Raw genomic sequence first — 16,474 nt, forward strand, 5'->3', positions numbered from 1 at the left:
GCATGGGTTTAATTCTGGGCTTTCTATCCTGTTCCACTGATCTGTATTTCTGTCTTTGTGCCAGCACCATAGAGTTTTGATGACTGTTGCTTTGTAGTATAGTCTGAAGTCAGAGACCCTGTATCCTCCAGCTCTGTTTTTCTTTTTCAGGATGTCTTGGGCTATCCTGGGACTTTTGTGCTTCCAAACAAACTTTAAAATATTTTGTTTGAGTTCTGTGAAAAATGTCCTTGGTAATTTGATAGGGATTGCATTGAATCTGTATATTGCCTTGGATAGTATAGTCATTTTGATAATATTGACTCTTCCAATCCAAGAACATGGTATGTCTTTCCATCTATTTGTGTCATCTTTGATTTCTTTCATCAGTGTCTTATAGTTTTCAGAGTACAGGTCTTTTGTCTCTTTAGGTAGGTTTACTCCTAGGTATTTTATTCTTTTGGATGCGATGATAAATGGGATTGCTTCTCTAATTTATCTTTCTGATCATTCATTGTTAGTGTATAGAAATGCCATCTATTTCTGTGTGTTAATTTTGTATCCTGCGACTTTGCCAAATTCATGGATGAGCTCTAATAGTTTTCTGGTAGAGTCTTTAGGATTCTCTAGGAATAGTATCATATCATAGGCAAATGGTGATAGTTTTACTTCTTCCTTTCCAATTTGGATTCCTTTTATTTCTTTTACTTCTCGATTGCTCTGCCTAGGACTTCCAAAACTATGTTGAAGAGTAGTGGCGAGAGTGGACATCCTTGTCTTGTTCCTGATCTCAGCGGGAATTCTTTCAGCTTTTCACCATTGAGGATGATGTTTGCTGTGGGTTTGTCATATATGGCCTTTATTATGTTGAGGTAGTTTCCCTCTATGCCCACATTCTGAAGGGTTTTTATCAGAAATGGGTGTTGGATTTTGTCAAAGGCTTCTTCTGCATCTATTGAGAGGATCATATGGATTTTATTTTTCAGTTTGTTAATGTGGTGTATCACACAGATTGACTTATGGATATTAAAGAATCCTTGCATCCCTGGGATAAATCCCACTTGATCATGATGTACAATCCTTTTAATGCATTGTTGGATGTGGTTTGCTAGTATTTTGTTGAGGATTTTTCCATCTATGTTCATCAGTGAAATTGGCCTGTAGTTTTCTTTTTTTGTGGTATCTTTTTGTCTATTTTTGGTATCAAGGTGATGATGGCTTCATAGAATGAGTTTGAGAGTAACCCTTCCTCTGCAGTTTTTTGAAAGAGTTTCAGAAGGAGAGGTGTTAGTTAGCACTTCTCTAAATGTTTGAGAGAATTCACCTGTGAAGCCATCTGGTCCAGGACTTTTGTTTGTTGGAAGTTTTTAATCACAGTTTCAATTTCAGTACTTGTGATTGGTCTGTTCATTTTGGTTTAGTCTTGGAAGATTGTGCTTTTCTAAGAATTTCTCCATTTCTTCCAGGTTTTGTTTTATTGGCGTATAGTTGCATATAATAGTCTCTTATGATCCTTTGTATTTCTGTGATGTCCGTTGTAACTTCTCCTTTTTCACTTCTAATTTTATTGATTTGAGTACTCTCTCTTTTTTTCTTGATAAGTCTGGCTAAGGGTTTATCAATTTTGTTGATCTTTTCAAAGAACCAGCTTTTCATTTCATTGATCTTTGCTATGGTTTTCTTCATTTCTGTTTCATTCATTTCTGCTCTGATCTTTATGATTTCTTTCCTTCTACTAACTTTTGGTCTTGTCTGTTCTTTTCTCTCTGAGGTCTTGTCTGTTCTTTTCTCTAACTTTACATCTCTGCTGCTTTAGATGTAAAGTTAGCTTGTTTATTTGAGCTTTTTCTAATTTCCTGAGATAGGACTGTATTGCTATAAACTTTTCTCTTAGAATGGCTTTTGCTGAATCCCATAGGTTTTGGAGTGTCATATCTTTATTGTCATTTGCTTCTAGGTATTTTTTAATTTCCTCTTTGATTTCTTCAGTGATCCACTGGTGTTTAGTAGCATGTTGTTTAGTCTCCACGTGTTTGTGCTTTTTGCAGTTTTTTTCTTGTTGTTGATTTCTAGTCATATAGTGTTGTGGTCAGAAAAGATGCTAGATATGATTTCAATTTTCTTAAAGTTACCAAGGTTGGATTTGTAGCCCAGGATGTAATCAATCTTAGAGAATGTTCCATGTGCACTTCAGAAGACTGTGTATTCTTCTGCTTTTGAATGGAATGTCCTATAAACATCTATTAAGTCCATCTGGTTTAGTGCATCATTCAGGGCCTGTGTTTCCTTATTGATTTTCTGTCTGGTTGATCTGTCCATTGCTGTGAGTGAGGTGATAAAGTCCCCTCTATTATTGTGTTATTGTTGATTTGTCCTTTTAAGGTCGTTAGCAGTTGCCTTACATATTGTGGTGAAACTAGGTTGGGTGCATAGATATTTAAAATTGTTATATTTTCTTCTTGGATCGATCTTTTGATCATTAGGTAGTGACCTTCCTTGTCCCTTAAAATATTCTTCATTTTAAAGTCTATTTCATCTGTTATGAGTATTGCTACTCCAGCTTACTTTTGATTCCCATTTGCATGAAATATTTTCTTCCATCCTCTCACTTTCTACTTGTATGTGTCCCTAGTAGTGAAAAAACTCTCTTGAAGACGGTATATATATGGGTCTTGTTTTTGTATCCATTCATCCAGTCTATGTCTTTTGGTTGGGGCATTTAGTCCATTAATATTTAAGGTAATTATTGATATGTATGCTCTTATTGCCATTTTATTAATTGCTTTGGATTTGTTTTTGTTGCTCTTTTTCTTCCCTTCTTCTCTTGTTCTCTCCTATTGTGGTTTGATGGCTATATTAGTGTTGTATTTGAGTTGACTTTTCTTATTTGTTTGTGTATCAATTGTAGATTTTTGGTTTGCAGTTATTCTGAAGTTTTGATATAAGAGTCTATATATATATGAGATTGTTTTAAGTTGTTGGTGTCTTAATTCCAAGTGCATCACCAGTGTCCTGCATTTGTACCCTCCTCACGATTTCTGATTTTGGTGGCATAATTGTTTGTGGATGATTTCGTATCTTTACTGTATATTTACATTTACTGGTGAGTCTTGTCATTTGTAGTATTTTTGTTTCTGGTTGTGGCCTTTTCTTTTCTGCCTAGAGAAGTTCCTTTAGGATTTGTTGTAAAGCTGGTTTAGTCTTGCTGAATTCTCTCAGCTTTTGCTTATCTGTGAAGGTTTTCATTTCTCCTTCAAATCTGAATGAGAGCCTTGTTGGGTAGAGTAATCTTGGTTGGAGGTTATTTTCCTTTCATCATGTTAAGTATATCATGCCACTCCCTTCTGGCCTGCAGAGTTTCTGATGAAAAATCTTCTGATAACCTTATTAGGGTTCCCTTGTATGTTGTTTCTTTTCCCTAGCTGCTTTCAAGATTTTCTCTTTGTCTTTAATTTTGGTCAGTTTGATTAATATGTGTCTCAGGGTATTCCTCCTTGGGTTTATTTTATGTGGTACTCATTGCGGGTCCTGGATTTGAGTGAGTGGTTCCTTTCCCATGTTAGGGAAGCTTTCAGCTATTATCTCTTTGAATATTTTTTCTGTCCCCTTCTCTCTCTCGTTTCCTTCTGGCAACCCTATAATACAGATGTTGGTGCATTTAACATTGTCCCAGAGTTCTCTGAGACTCTCTTCATCTGTTGTCAATCTTTTTTCTCTTTTCTGTTCTGCATCCATAATTTCCACTAAACTGACCTCCACCCAGCTATTTGTTCTTCTGTCTCCTATATTCTGCTGTTGACTGCTTCTAAAGAATTTTTTATTTCAGTTGTTTTATTTTGCATCTCTTCTTGCTTAAGTTTTATATCTTGTATCTCTTTGGTCAGTGTTTCCTGTAAGTTATCCATCTTTGCCTCCAGTTTATTTCCAATGTCTTGCATCATCTTCAGCATCAACAGTCTAAAGTCTTTTTCCTGGAGGCCAAGAATCTCTTGATCACTTAGCTGTTTTTCTGGGGGTTTTCGTTCTCCCTTATCTAAGTTACAGTTCTCTGTGTTTTCATTTTTATAGGTTTTTGGTGTGGTGACCTTTTTACAGATAATAGAGTTGTAGTCTCTCTTATTTCTGGTGTCTGCCCCCCTTGTGGCTGAATTTGGTGCAGGGGCTTGCTGATGGGAGGGCCTGATGCCTGCCCACTGGTAGGTGGAGTTGATTTCTATTCCTCTGGGGGGTAGGGCTTTGTCTCTGGGTCAGATTAGATGTGGCTGTGTGCCTGGGGAGCCTGTTTACTGATGGGCGGGGCTGTGATCCCACTTGGATTGTTGTTTGGCCTGGGGCTTCTCAGCACTGATAGGGGGGGGGCAGATTTTCCCAAAATGGCCACCTCCAGAGAAAGGCACACTGCTGAATATTCCCGAGAGCTTTGCTTCCAATGTCCTTCCCTCACAACACGCCACATTCACCTCTGTTTTCCCAGGATGTCCTCCAAGAACTGCAGTCAGATTTGTCACAGATTCCTATGCAGACTTTGCTTTGCCCTGGGACCCAGTGCACGTGAAAGTCTGTGTGGGCCTTTTAAGAATGGGGTCGCCATTTCCCCCAATCCCATGGAGCTGCTGCGCACAAGCCCCACTGGCCTTCAATCCCAGATTCTCCAGGGGCTCTTTCTCCCACTGCCAGATCCCCACATGTGGGGGTTTGATGTGGGGTTCAGAACTTCACTCCTGTAGGTGAGCCTCTGTGATCCAGTTACTTTGCAGTCTGTGAGACTGCCCACCTGGGAGGTATGAGATTGCTTATACCGTGTAATCGCCCCTCCTACCTCTTGATGTGGCTCCTCTTTTTCTTCTAGAGTAGGATATCTTTTTGAAAGTTTCCAGTCGATTTGGTTGAAGATTTCTCAGCATTTGGTTGTAAATCTTGTTGTTTTTTAGGAGAGAAGTTTGGGTTTTTTTAGGAGAGAAGTTGAGCTGCAGTGCTTCTATTCCCCCATCTTAATTCCATCCTCAACATAGAGTTTTGAAACAGCTGTATATCTGTGTGCCAAAATTGCGACAACTCCCCCCCCCCAAAAATCCCCAGAATTTCAGCTCCTACTGCATGCCATATATTAATTAAATATGAATCACAGACATAAAATGTAACACTGAAAAAAAATTCTAAAAAACAGGAAAAACCTTTAGGTAGGCAAAACAAGACACAAAAAGTATGAATTATAAAAGAAAAAATGATAAATTTATCTTCAAAATTAAAATGTTCTATTCTTCAAAAGACACTTAAGAAAATGAAAATGCCAATCACTGACTGGAAGAAAATATTTGTAATACCAACATATGACAGAATACTAGAAGATAAAAAGAACTCTTCCAACTTGATACTAAGAAAAAAATAAAAATAAATAAATGCACCAAGGAGTTAAACAGATACTTGATAAAAGAAGATGTGCAAATGACCACCATACAAAAAAGATTGTAAACATTTTTAATCATCATGGAAATAGAAATTAAAACCACATCAGATCCCACTATATACCCACAAAAAATGGCTAGAATAAAATACTCACAATACCAAGTGTTGACAAGGATGAGGGGCATCACATACATTGCTACTTGGATGATGAAATGATACAACTACTTTGGAAAACCACTTGGTGATTTCTTCTAAAGTTAATCATACACAACATCAACTCACCAATTTCAATCATAGGTAATTTCCTCTTCATTTCATTAAGAGAAATGAAAATATATATTCACAAAATGATTTTATGTGAATATTTCAGACAGTTTTATACATAATAGCCCCAAACTGGAAATAATACAAAAGTTCATCAGCTCGTGAGTACATAACAAAACTGTGGTATATTCAAACAACGGAATACTGGTCAACAATAAAAAGAAATGAACTACAATAACATGAATGAATCTCAAACATTACACTGAGTGAAAGAAGCAAGACATGATAGAATCTACCCAATAGGATTCCATTTACAGGAAGTCCTTGATTTTGTAAAACTAATAGTGATAGAAATCAGACAAGTGTTTGCCTGAGGCAATGAGTATAGGAGAGTAGATCTGCAAAGAGCCATGAGAGAAGTTTCTGGAGTGATGGAAATATTTTGTATCATATTGAAGTGGTGGTTATCCTTATGTACACATTTGTCAAAACTCATCAAAGTATACACTTAAAATGTAAGCATCATATTATATGTCAATTATACTGGAATAAATTTGATTTAAAAATAAAAATCATGAGCAGAAGCAGGCATGCTACTTTACAGTTTACAAAGGCATTTCAATGTTCGGTTGATCTTCTTAATCCTCACCATCATCTTGTGAAGTAAGCAGATATACAAGCTTCTCTTTTGTAAATAACTACAAAATCATGTAGTCTGTTCATGAGCTACATTATCTCATTTGCACATAGGATTCATCTCAACCTGTCTTGGAGGAATGAGAACAGAACCCCACTTTCCCATGCACGAAAATTATAAAAGCTGCTTCGGATGGAGCATCACCTAGATTTTCAGGAAGGGTGTGCTCATAATAATAATGGTTATACTGAGTATTATTTATTTATAAGCTCTTGCATTGTGGCAATCTCTATCAAAGCAATTCTCAAAATAATCCTGAGAGATAGGCCTTATTATGGCCATGCACAAATTAGGACAATGAGCCTCAGTGAAGTTAAGGGACTTGCTTATGTTCACACAGCTGAGTTGCAGAGCTGGGGACCCAGATCTGATGGAGCTAAAGCTGCAGCTCTTTGCATACATAGCACCACACTGTCTCCCTATCTGAGACAACTGGCAACTAAATTTACCCAAGCAAGTTGGCTGAGAGTGGTACTTTGAGGAAGATTAAGGTGAGATTCATTCAAGATTAGAATGATGCGTTCTACATCCCAAGGATTGTGTGGGTATCAATGTCTCCTCTAACCCAATGGGTAGACACTGAACTCCAAAGGGAAGAGGGGTATCGTTCTGTGAAAGAACAGGAAGAACTTATCAAGGCTCACTTGTACTGCTCACCTGGGAAGCTGAACACTGATGTAAAAAAATTAAAAAGCAGGAAAACATGAGCATGGTCAGGCAGTCAGTACACCCTGGCATGAGATGATGCTTCTGATAGAAGATCAGAAGCCAGAATACTTGATGCAAAGTATTGTGGGATGGAGGTTTCATGTTGGGAAATAGTAACACAGACTCACTTTTCTTTAAAGAACAAAATTAAGGAGGCATCAAAGCACAATGGATTATTATGATTTACTTGAGGTGCAGTGCTAACTCTAACATTTGGCGAAATGAGTCTGAGGCTAGAGAATGCTGGTTAAAATTCTGACTCTAATACTGGGTTAAAACCACGCTACTTTCTTTGCTAGCTGTGTCTTCCTCACCTTAGCTGGCAAATATAGACAACAGCACCTACTTCCTGGTACTGCTGTTAAGATGGATGTCTGTAAAGTGCCTATGCCAGTGCCTGGCACTGGGTAACTTACTCTCCTCATCCTTTGGGTAATCCATCTGGAATCTTAGACTTCAATTGTGTCTAAAATCCTGAAACATCAATCCTGGGAACTCCACCTACCTCCAGGGAATGAAGTGTGCTGAAAGTTAGTCTTCTTCCCTGCAACTTCTTTTTCTCTCTTCCTGCGTCTTGCATTCTTCCTGAACCCCAGGCTTCACACTGTCCCATGTTTGCTCCTGGATCTGCTGGGTCTGACCAGGCTTTGCTCAACTCTTTATCATCAAACTATCCAGGCCTCTCTAACAGCCTCTGCAGCTGGCTCTTTTGAGAGGGGCAAGAATAAGTTTCTGTTCTGATAAAAATTCAGTCATGGAAGGGCCAGGCCTTTTCTGCTGAATCCCCTCTTAATTGGACTTTAAAAAGGCAAACTTGACCATGTCACATTCTTGATTAAAATCTGCTACATTTGCGGAGTTCCCTTCTGGCTCAGTGGTCAAAGAACCCAACTAGGATCCATGAGGATGTGGGTTTGATACCTGGCCTCTCTCAGTGGGTTAAAGATCTGGCGTTGCCATGAGCTATGGTGTAGGTCGGAAACGCAGCTTGAATCTGGTGTTGCTCTGGCTATGGTGTAGGCCAGAGGCTACAGCTCTGATTTGCCCCCTAGCCTGGGAAGTTCCACAGACTGCAGGTGTAGCCCTTAAAAAAAAAAAAAGCCATTAATTAATTAATTTTTAAAATCTGCTACATTTGCCCTCAAGATCAGGTCCAAAATCCTTAACATGACCTGCAAAGTCCTAGAGGGCATGATATATGACAACCTGTCTTTCTCTCTCACCAATCTCCCCCACCACCTGCCACAATTAGCCTCACACACATACTCTAATTTCCAACCAAATTTAACTACCAGCACTTCCCAAATGTGCTGCACTCTCTCCTGCCCCAGCGATTTTGTATATCCTATTTCTATTTCTTGTAATCCTTATCTTCCAGCTCCTTCAATACCATTTTGCCTGGCTCATCTCTATTCCTCATCAGTCAATTTAGCCATCATCTTGAAAGTTATCTCTAATTCCCAGGGCTGATTCAGGATCCATACGGTCTGCATCTCTGGATCTCTAAGCTTCTATTATAGAGGTGATCACCATCAGTTGGCTTTATTGTGTCTTTACCAATAGACTGTGAGCACTTTGAGAGTAAGCCTACATGTGCCCTCCTGTATCCCCAACACCTACCAAGATGCCTGGCATCTAAAGGGCACTCAGTGAATAGTTGTAGAATGAAAACATGAAAATATCTATGGCAAGTTAGGAATGACAAATTACAACCATTTAAAGTGTACTATGGGTCCTGGAAAAAATATCCCATAGGGGAAAGAAAGCAAAAGTGAGAATTTCTGCAATAAACTTTCTGTGAGATTTCCCAAAGGATCCCCAGCAAATGGGGCCAACAGCAATGCAAGACTACTGGACCACCCTGAAAAAGCAAAACTCTCTTCTCAGAATTGCATGGGAAACCCTCCCCCACCCCACCTACATTGTGTTCTCAGCCCACTCAGTCTGGAAATGGAGTGTCACATTTTTTGGTCTGTGCTGTGTACTGGTCTGCTCCAAAGTTGAAGGGAACAACATTCTCTAGGCACAAAGAATGCACCCAGACCCACTGATTAGGAATGTATTTTTAAACCAAAAAGTTTGGGAAGAGTTAAGCAGCCTGGAAGCTTTTAGAGATCTGTAGCAAATGGGATTCAGCACAAAGACCTCCCAGGATGCAGAACTTGTCCCAGACAGGAATCAAAGCTGTCTCAGATCTGGTAAAGATTTCTAGGGACCAAAGTAATTACCAAAGATCTATCTGTAGCAGATCCCCAAGGTGGACACTGAGACTCCTAGGGTCTGTTCTCATATGGGACCGGCAAACGCAGGCTTCTTTGCCCCAGCAGATGGGCAAACTTTGACAAATACAGGCTTAGTTGGATCCTTGAGATACAGTTGCACAGAAAGACTTTAAATCAGTTTCTAGCCTGGATGTTACTGGAATGTGTCACTGATGGCTGTCTCCTACAAGTTCTATTTCTTCATCTCTAAAATGCAGTCCCAATGAAACTGTGTTACCAGGGGACCACAAATAGAGAGTGATTTTGACAATGTATTAATATAGCACAGCAGTTGAGAGAGTGGTCTCTGGGGTCTGAATGCCTGGATTAAACTCTGGCTTCATCAACTGTGTATGACTTATTTTTTTAACCTGCAATCTTCATTTTCCACATCTGTGAAATGAAAATAATGAGAGGTTGTATAAGAGTAAAGATTTAGTAGGATTTTATATTTAATATATTTTATTTAATATTAAATCCTTGCAAGCACCTGGCACACAGTGGAATCAATATGCTTTAACTACCATTAGAGAAATACAACACTCCCTGATAATCTGGGGTGCTCAGTAGTCACAGGACTGACCAGAAAAGAATTTTTGCTCAAGTGGTCCAACTACAACCTTGGAAAAGAGCCCTGTAGCTTCACGTATAAGATGGTCACTGGTTTGGATTTGTTCTCTGTGTCTATCAATACTTATTTACCAAGTTCATGTGCCCAGATAATTCCAAGCATCTGAAGATACAAAGATGTAGGTGGAATGGTCCCAGCTCTTTCTGAACTCATTGATGGGTGGGAGAGTCAGACACAAAAAGATGTAATGGCAGAATAAGATGCATCTCATTACAGTGTGATAATTCAAGTAAGAGAGGAAGGCAAGGGGCTGTGGACACACAGAGAAGAGACCCAGGGTATGTGGAAGGCTTCCTAGAGAACATAAGGTTCAGGGAGATACACAAAAGAATGAGAAGTGGAGTTCACTAGATGAAACAGGCAAGGAAGGCCGGCCAGGGACAAAGGCCTAGGGATACTGTGTAGTTTGGGAACTGCTGAAATGACCAGAAGATAGGAAAGTAACTCACCTTAGCTCAAGGCCAGGATGTAAGGGCAGTGATGAAGCTAGAACTTCTTATAAAGAGAAACTTATCAGGGAGATCCCATGGGCTGAACTCAGGTGTCTCAGCCTTGGCACTACTGACATTTTGGGCAGAATGATTTTGTTATAGGGGCTGTCCTGAGCACTGCGGAATGTTTAACAGCTTCCCTGGCCTCCACTTCCCCAGTGTCAGTAGCACAAACAGCCCCTTCCTCAATGTGATAAACAAAAATGTCTCCAGATATTGTCAATGCTCCCCGAGGGGTAAAAGGTCCTGGTTGAGAACCACTGGACTAAACAGAAGACTTTAAATTTTATGCTGGTTTAGAGGCATATGATCAGATATACTTTTAATTTAGATTGTTTTGGTTTCGAAAGTCAGCACAAAGACAGGCAATCTGGCTATTTCAGCCATCTAGGAAAGAGATTATGAGTGACGGTAGAAAGGCTAAAAAAGGGGATGCTCTCTCTATAGCTATAGCTAGATACAGATACAGCTATATCTCTCTATAGAAACACATTCATATATACTAAATGATAATCAGCATACATACTAATTACATACTGACATATAATAATATTGTTATGTATAATGCTAATTATACACTAATATATATGTAATATATAATACCCATACACACACATGCCCCTAACTGGCTCTATAGGAAGACAGGGGGTGACTAAGGGAGAAGAAGGTGATGAGTCTACGTACCTCCCAAGGACAAATAGGAAAACTTTTTTGTATGGTTTGTAATTCTCCAGAAAAATTATAAATGCCACCACTGCACTTTAAAATTGATAACACAATTTCACAAATATCAGCTCATGAATCTCTCACAATAGCTCCCTAAATTTGGTTTTCTAATCACCACATTACAAATGAGGAAACTGAGGTTGAGAGAGTTAGTGATTTACCCAGAATCACACGACTGGTAAATTATGAAGTATGGGAGTTCCTGTCGTGGCACAGTGGAAACGAATCTGATTAGGACCATGAGGTTGCGGATTTGATCCCTGGCCTCACTCAGGGGGTTAAGGATCCAGTGTTGCTGTGAGCTGTGGTGTAGGTCACAGAGGCGACTTGGATCTGGTGTTACTGTGGCTGTGGTGCAAGCCAGCAGCTGTAGCTCTGATTAGACCCCTAGCCTGGGAACCTCCATGTGCCATGGGTACAGTCCTAAAAATAAAAAAAATTAAAAAAATAAAAAATACACTTCTTGTGTCCAAATTCCATTTTCTTTTCCCCATATAGTGATATGTATCATGATCCCCCGTATGGTATTCTGACTTACTGCAATCAGTTTGATCTGGGGCGTTTTAAAACTAACTCCATCTAGTTTTTCTAACAATACATTTCCAAGCAGATGATCTCATAAAAATACATAAAGAATAGAACCACAAAATGTTCTGGAAAGTTTTGCATGCTTGTTTTTTTTTTTTTTTTGTATGTGCTTTCTTTTTTTCCCTCTTTGTTATGGTGTTAATTAAGGATGTGCTGTCCCTTTTTTTACTCACTCCAGGCTCTTGTAACTAGAGCTCATCAGCCCTTGCTGAAGTACTCAGCCCATATCCATGCCTGTCCTAGAAATTCTCCAGCGAATTTCATGCCTGGAGTCCATGTGCCACAAGCAGGCCACTGAGGGGCAGAGAGACTCAAACCTCTGCTTAATTTGCCTGAACTCCCCCTGTTGCTAACAAATCTTTCTGCTTTATGTTAGAAAGAAAAAAAAAATGTGGGTTTTTTTGTTGTTGTTGGGTGTGTGTGTGTGTGTGTGTGTGTGTTTGGTTTTTGTTTTGTTTTGTTTTGCATGGTGCAAAATTTACAGCTGATAAATCTGTCTAAATGTTGTTAACAGGTCAGGTGCACCTGGGGGCCGAACATGATTTCTCCAGACTCATGAAGAATGTGTGCATTTTCCCCAGTTGTACCCACACATCATTTGTTACACTATTTGAAAGGCTTGGCCAGTGGCTATACCCAGCCTCACTCCTACCCCAAGTTATAAAGCTTGCTCCACTTACAGAGTTTTCCAGCAATTAGGGAAAGAATTTCTGGGAGGAACATCAGTATTGTTCTGTACACTGGGCAAGAAACAGAAAAGTTAGAGAATAGAGTCAAACTACACGGTTCCTTTACTTCTTTCTTTTTACATACATTTGCTTGAAAATTGGCTTAAAAGTCAGAAGACTAATTTGGCCACAGGAGGTGAAAAGAAACCAGTATTTGTCCAGAGCTTTTCATGGGATAGATCTTGCACTATTCTCTTCACCTGCTAACCTCATTAATTCTTATCATAATCCTGTGAGAGATCATCCCTTTATCCTCATTTTCTAAAAGGAAACTTGGAGGCTCAGAAAGTTTTAAAAATTTGTCCAGGACTGCTCAGCGAGGGAGAGTAGAACTGACAATATTTATTCACTCATTCAATGGTGGTTGAGGGTCTGCTTTTATCAAGCATTGTTTTGGGCACTGAAGGTATATTTGTAAATGAAACAAAGACCTCTGTCCTTGTGGAACAGACATTCTAGACATGGAGACAGATAATAAACATGATAAATTCATAAAATACACAGCATGTTAAAGACAACAAATGCTTCAGTAGTCACTGATGCTGTTCACCAAATGTTTCCTGCGCTCAGCTTTCCATGTGTCTGGCTCTTGCAAATGAGTGGCTCTTGTAAGCAATGTCACTTCTGGGCTAGAGTAGGTAATTACTAGTTTGAGACTCTAGAGGACCCTCTCCGCCCCCTGCCATGATGATTCCTCTATCAATCTAGGCCCCAGATAAGAACCCAAGAGTTCAGCTGCAGAAAAGAAGGGCAAAGCTATATGCAAGAGAAAGATTCAACTACTATAGTGTAAGTAATGAACATTTAATTAGTAGAACACAAGAAGGGGACCTGTGAAGCCCTGACCTAGAGTTCATGTACAACAGTGCAAATAGCCTAGAGCCTGCAACCAGGGGAACAGGGTTGTATGAGTCACATCCCATTGTGGAAGGGGCACTGTAGAGAAGTCGCAGAAGCTGTGGAAGGTGAGTCAAGTAGACATGGGTTCAATCTCAGCTGTGCCATTAATGGTTAATATTTGAACATCAGTTTATTTGCAAATGCAAGTAACAGACTCTTGCTTCAGAGAGTTACTGTACTGAAATAAGGTGCAGTATGTGAGGTAAAAATGGTTGGTCCTATGTTCATTAACTCTCAGTGTCCCCACTGGTCCCCCTTCTCCCCACCCCAGTGGCTTTCCTTAGGTACTCTCTCCTGGGATTAGAAGTCGAGCGTGTATTGTCTCCATCAGGCTACAAGCATGGCTTTTTCTTAGTCAAATGGCTGTAATTAGGCTGCTTTTTCTTTTAAAGGCCTGGTTCTTGTTTTCCTCACTTTGGTTTCTTTGTTTTGTTTGTGTGCTTTTTTTTTTTTTTTGGCCTCTTTTCATTTGTCTTCAGAAAATTATTTATGTATCCACTGTTTAACATTCTAAAGACTGAACATTCTCTTCAAGATTCATTTTATATTATATAATAAATAACATTGGTTTTCTCTTCCTATGATAGCTATTCTACCTCCTTCTTCTCTCTTGGCTCCTCTCTCTCTCTGTTTTTAGAAAAGTGAAGCACACAGATTCCTAGCTCCCCTTCAGTGGTCTCCATCCCCTGCATTATCCTCCCCTCTCTTGGGACCCTGTTTGTTGACTGAAATGCATAATTGGATTAAGCAGGTTTATGTCTCTGCGTCCTGTTTCCTGTGTAATTTATGTCCTTCACTACACATCAGTAAGAAGAAAAAAAAAAGTGTCTTCCTTACTCATAAAGAAAAATCAATTATCCTTCCTCTAAAATGAAATCATATGTATTTATTTGGTGGGAAGTCTTCACGGAAACCAAAAGTATCCTTCTAAAATGTCCAGGCCATCTTTACAACCCCCCAGAGTTTGACCGAATGTTTTATTAAGCAAAAATTTATTGGTTACCTACGAGGTACCTGATATCAAATACAAACAACAACTAGACCCTCCCCTCAAGGAACTTACGGTATAGATGAGGAAGAAGACATGGCCCATAACTATACGGTGGGATTCAAGCAGCAATAAGAGTGCAGCATGCGGATGTGGCCCAGGGGAAGGTGGGAATAATGCAGTGGTGCTTAATGCAATGGTGTTTGGCACAGGAGTGGGGGACCTGAGGGCACAGTAAGATTGGGAGGTAATGTTGGGAGACATCAGTTAGACCAGTTCAAAAAAAGTTCCAGTTTTATGGGAGGGGAAAAGTATAGATTTTTCTTGTTTTCCTCAGGAGAGGCGAGGATTAGAAGACTATGGGTATAGATGTTGATTCTGTAGTGACTTTAGATTGGTTCTAATTCATAAATGGAAAGAGGAGAGAAAAAGCAAAAAAAAAATGGAATTAATTAGATACTGTTCTGAGAAATTCAACACATCATCTTGTTGGGTTTTTACAACATGCCAGCAAGTACCTGTTTCACCACAAGCTATTATAGCTGTCCTCATTTTACGTATGGAAGGCTAAGGTTCAGAAACACTAATGGGGGAAGTGCTTTTCACTAGGGCTGAATACTGGGGACCAGCAGTGTATACGACTCCTGGTTGGGATGTGCTAGGTGCCCTGTACCACCGGCCTAATGGACTCAGAGGCATGGTAAGGCCGTGGTTGGGAAACCCAAATACTATGTCCTTGCCACATGGGTTTTCTTCCACCAATTTGTCCACCCAGGGACTTTTATGATAATGGTTTATAGAAGCTGAGAGAAGGCAGTTGTTAAGCTAGATGAACTGATGGTAGCTGGAGGAAAGATGAATATTCAGTAAATTACCGGGATGGCATACTGCAACTAAAGATTTTATACCCCCTAAAACATCTTTGTTCTCTCTCACTGTTTGGAACTTCAACATTGATACATAAAAGATGCCTAACCCCCAAACATCACAACTGGATAAAAAGTGCTCACATAAAAGACATGAAGCTTTGCCTTGGACATTAGGAAGCACTTGACTGGAGGAACAAAGGAGAATCACCATTCCATTGCCCAGCCCACAGTGGTTCCCACGTCTTCCTCTCACAGAGACAGAAGATGGTGCTGGAGGCTCCAAATAACTCCCATTCTCAGACAATTTCTTCAGCAGACTTTTTCCTGGGGATAAACTACCTGGAAAAGAAGACCTCCTGGACCCTTGCTTCTATGGGGTCAATCAGGAGGAGTTTACCGATGACTTGATCCTTGTCTCAAGCCTACATTCTCAAAAAGACAGTGATTTTTATTTTTTAGTGACTTGGCAGCTTGCAGGTTCCCCAAGACCTAGTACCAGATGAAAGTAGTCAATAAAGGCCAATAACGACGATGTGGATATCGGGCAAGACCAGAGCCATTTGAGCAAGAATCTAGTTTTCTAGAAACTAAATCCATCTCCCTGAATTACATGTGTAATAAGGAGCTGCTGGCTGGCAACATGAAGAAACTCAGATATACTGGCCAAAGAATCACCATTCAACCTGTTTGGAAGGCTGGGCTTCTAAGAAGGTAGAATTAGCCCAGGGAAAGGTGTGAAGGATCATGGCCAGGTGTCGGGGGACTGTCCCTCCTCCTTACTGGTCAGCCTCAGTCAGGCCCAGTTTTATCACATTGGCTGCCATTCCGCTTCTTTCTCCGTTTCCTTGAAAATTACTGCCCAAGTTTAGCAATTATTCCCTCCAGTACATTTGGACAGAACTGATTCTTTGGCTCAAGTATTGAAAAGCAGGAGTTCCTTGAGTTTCCTGCCACCCTTAGACTCCTTTTATCCTCTAAGAATGCTTAAGGACAGATGAGGCAGGTAATACGAAGGACTTTTCATCTGACAAATGAGGATTATGATAAAATGCTGCTTTTCCAGTACTAGGAGGAAGACTGCCTGACAAGCCAAGCAGTTTTCTCTTGGAATGTCCTGTGGGATTGAACAGTGAGGCCCTGGTTCCCACTGCTGCGCATTTACATGCTACAGTTTTCAGCCAAATTACTCTCTCCCTTTCAAAGTGCTGTAGGGCAGTAGTTTCATAACACAGAGGAAC

The sequence above is a fragment of the Phacochoerus africanus genome, chromosome 2 (genome assembly GCF_016906955.1).
Source record: "Phacochoerus africanus isolate WHEZ1 chromosome 2, ROS_Pafr_v1, whole genome shotgun sequence".
Classification (NCBI taxonomy): domain Eukaryota; kingdom Metazoa; phylum Chordata; class Mammalia; order Artiodactyla; family Suidae; genus Phacochoerus; species Phacochoerus africanus.